We start from the raw sequence: 4,217 nt of genomic DNA, 5'->3' as shown, positions 1-4,217 counted from the left end.
GCTCTTGCTCAGGCTGGTTTCGAACTCCTGAGCTCAAACAATCCGCCCACCTCGGCCTCCCAGAGAGCTAGGATTACAGGCGTGAGCCACCGCGCCCGTCCTCTGTTGCTCATTTTTAGATGAAATTAATCTTTTCGAACTTCAGATGGGGAGGCATTGGTTAGAATAGCTTCACTGCTCTAGAGCTGCTGCTTCTGTTAAACTTTTGTTAGTGTTTATAAATGTAGTCTGTAAATTATATCTCAGTAAAGCTTTTAAAAAAAAAGTCTCCTACTTTCTGAGCTCCAGCTATGTCCTTCTTCACTTTTATGTGGATCTTCTCTTTTCTTTGATCCTGTTATCCTTGGCATCCTTAGTTTAGATTCTAGGCCCAGTAGTTTCTCTTCAGTATGGGGCTTTGTCCAGGAATGGGAACATTGGCTGTTACTTTGCAAAGTTTATATAGGGCCCAGCCTGCTCCAGTCCCCGCACACCTTTCCTCTGGCTCCTCACAATCACCCTTGAGTATCTAAAAATCCACCCAGTTTTAGCTGCTATTCTCAACAATTTGTTTGAGAATATGCTTTTCCAGGGAGCAATTGTACTTAGGACTGGCACATTCCCACCCCATACATACAGGTCTTTTATCCTTATCTACCTGCTCATGTTTTAGAAATCATGAAAATACCTTGTCATTTGTTTGTCATGTATGTTGTTTGTGGATTTTAAATTTTGTTATCCTGGTTGCCCTGTGTTTTTATGTGGGAACTGGGGATTCAAAGACTATGCTGTCACCATCTACCCCAGTGTCATTTTAACTAATCGTGTAGCATAAGCTTTGATATTTAAAATGTCCAGTATAAACAGATGCTAAAGAATGAAAGAGTTGGAGGGTAGCTGATTTACCTTTCCTTTTATTACTTTACACTCAGTAGCAGCTGTGTTGGAGAAGCCTTATCTCAGAGGGAGGAATTAATGTTGCTGCAAAAGCTGGGGGAGAATTCCCCTTTCAGTGGATAATAATTAGCTTCTATGGTTGGGAATAATGGAATTTCTCCTCTGCTGGGTGATGTTTGTTATTTAGGTAGAAAATTGTAGCATCTCATTATGAGTGATATGGGATTTTTATGGACTAACCAGAGAAACTGAATAGTTTCCGTATGTTTTTTGTTTTTTGTTTTTGAGACAGAGTCTCACTGTGTTGCCCAGGCTAGAGTGCTGTGGCGTCAACCTAGCTCACGGCAACCTCAAACTCCTGGGCTCAAGCGATCCTCCTGCCTCAGCCTCCCTGGTAACTGGGCCTACAGGCATGTGCCACCATGCCTGGCTAATTTTTTCTATATATTTTCAGTTGTCCAATTAATTTCTTTCTAATTTTAGTAGAGACGGGTCTCACTCTTGCTCAGGCTGGTCTCAAACTCCTGAGCTCAAACAATCCGCCCGCCTCGGCCTCCCAGAGTGCTAGGATTACAGGTGTGAGCCACCGCACCCGCCCGCCTATTGTGTGTGTTTTTATATGCTCTTTCATATGCTTTGTAAAATGAGATGGGGTGATAAAGGAAAAAAAAGTTGATAGATTTAAACAATGTCTTTTTCTTTTCTTTTGAATTAGCTCTATTTTGCAAGTGAAATTCCATAATTGTTAACTGAAGGACAATTCCAAAAATTTTTTTCTCTTTCCAAAGTTTGTAAATGATGATTTATTAGAAAAAGCAGATCTTTTAATCTGCTAGGGCTTGGAAATCTTTAAGTCCTAGAAATGGAAATTCAACAAACTATATTAATTTAGGAATTAATTGTAAAGACTTCCATTTTTCTTTAATGTAATTCTTTTATTTTCAGGGAATTACTTTTAAACGTGTAGGTGTTCCTTCTACAATGGATTTAGTTAAATCTAAAAGCATGGATGCCATCAGGTATGCTTTCTGACCTTGCTGAATAATTTTTTTCTTTTATATTAGGCTATTCATCTTTAAGCTCTTCTAGTTGAAATATCAGAAAGTTTTAATCACCAATTTTATCAGCAGTTATATTAAAATATGAAAATGTTACTCTTTCTTTTCCCATTCATTCTCCTATCTTTCATTTTTTCCCTGTATCTTGACCAAAAAAATTTACTATTTTTAAACCACAGGTCTCTGGCTTCCGTTTCTTATGCTGCTGTTGATTTTTTCCGACCATCAGCTCAGAGACTGATAGAAGAGAAAGGAGCAGTGGATGCATTGGCTGCAGCATTAGCCCACATTTCTGGTGCATCGAACTTTGAACCACGATCTTTAATCACCTCTGATAAGGTAGAAATCTGTGAGAAAATTGTATGTGGTTGAGAAAAGGTTAAAGTTGAACTATAGCAGACACTGTATAGTGAATTACTGAGTATTGCATTTAACTCCAGTATACTGTGCTTTCTGTGCAGAAAAAAACTGTTGCTGTATGAGAAATTGGTCTCCTTATTTTCCTTCACCTCTCAATAAATACTTTTTTGACAGCCACCTCTTCCAAATTTTTAAATCTATGGAAAAACTGAAAGAATAATGTGATAAATAACCATATACTATCCACCTAGACTCAATAGCTGTTAATATTGTGTTATATTTGCTTTATATCTCTTCTTTTAGCTTTTTGAAAATTTGTTTTTTGTTTTAATTTAAATTTTTTTTAATCGACATGTAACAATTGTACATCTTTATGGGGTACATGGTGATGTTTTGATACATACAATGTATATAGTGATCAGATCAGGCTAATTAACATATCCAACTCAAACATTTATCATTTCTTGTGTTAGGAACTATTCAATAGATTTCTTCTTGCTTTATATGTATATACTTTTTTTTGCTAAACCATTTGAAAGTAAGTTGAAAGATAATATCATCCCTAAATATTTCAACATGCATCCTCTGAAAATAAGGATATTCTCCTACATAATCACAATACCATAATCTCATCTATGAAAATTAATAAGTCAATATCATTATCTAATATTTAGTCCATATTCAGATTTTTCCTCATTATCCCAAAAATGTCTGTCTATGTATCTGGAAAGAAATATAGGAAATCCTCACTTTGCACAGAACTTTGTTAAATGAAACTTACATACCAGAACCTATTCTTCATTTTGTAAGTTGCCATGGAACCATGCAAAGTGAGAAATAGATTCTGCAGAGTTAACACAGTAGCATGCAGAGTAAGGACCGCCTGTATGTGTGGAGGGCTGTGTGTAACACCATCTGACCTGGCCCACTGCCACGTCTGTATCAGATGTCAAAACATACCATACCAGAGCCACTGGTTGCAAGCAGTTCAAAGATTTATTATCTATTCAGATAAAAGTGAGGGGAGCCCCAGGGTGAAGGGACCTATCAATAAAAGACCTCTTTTATGTGTGGGTGTAGAGAGAGTGATCAAGCCTAGTCCTGGGGACATCTATAAGATGAGAGCCTGCTGACAGGATTTTGGAATAACGATAGGGCAGACTAATTTTGGGCAGCCCATTTGGCAGAGAAGAGGAAACAAAAAGGGTCAGGTAGATTAACTTGCATATGGCTTATTTGGTATAGCACAAATTAGTGCATTGGGGCATCTGATGATTTCCACCTGGCATGTGTTAACAGTTCAGCCAAATTGCATTTTGCTGCGAGTGACTTAGGGGCCCAACTCTGTTTCTTCTCTCTCTCTCTCTCTCTATACACACACACACACGTGTGTATATATATATATGTGTGTGTATATATCCACACACACACGCCTACCTGTGTGTATATATCTTTTTTAAAAATCAGGATTCAGCCAGGTATGGTGGCTCAGACCTGGAATCCCAGTATTTTCAGAGGCTAAAACAGGAAGATCACTTGGGGCCAGGAGTTATAAGACCAGCCTAGGCAACATAGTGAGACCCTGTCTCTACAAAAAATAAAATAATTAGCTGAGTTTGTTGGTGCATTCGCCTGTAGTCCTTGATACGAGGGAGGCCGAGGCAGGAGGATCATCTGAGCCCAGGAGTTTGAGGCTGCAGTGAGCTATGATTGTGCCACTGCATTCCAGCCTGGGTGACAGAGTGAGACCCTGTCTCTTAAAAAAATAGAAAATATAGGCTGGACATGGTGGCTCACACCTGTAATCCTAGCACTCTGGGAGCCCGAGGCGGGTGGATTGTTTGAGCTCAGGAGTTCGAAACCAGCCTGAGCAACAGCGAGACCCCGTCTCTACTAAAAATAGAAAGAAATTAATCGGACAAC

General features: G+C 38.7%; 1 protein-coding gene across 1 annotated transcript in view; it reads left to right on the top strand.

The window, feature by feature from the left end:
• The window catches only part of LOC105821727 (ATP-dependent RNA helicase DDX50-like), a 32,304-nt gene that overhangs the window by 17,040 nt on the left and 11,047 nt on the right, over positions 1-4,217 (top strand). The window lies entirely within an intron of this gene.

Source organism: Propithecus coquereli, unplaced genomic scaffold (genome assembly GCF_000956105.1).
Source record: "Propithecus coquereli isolate 6110/MARCELLA unplaced genomic scaffold, Pcoq_1.0 Scaffold117, whole genome shotgun sequence".
Lineage (NCBI taxonomy): Eukaryota > Metazoa > Chordata > Mammalia > Primates > Indriidae > Propithecus > Propithecus coquereli.
Note: the sequence above shows the minus strand (reverse complement) of the source record. Positions and strands in the feature narration are given on the sequence as shown.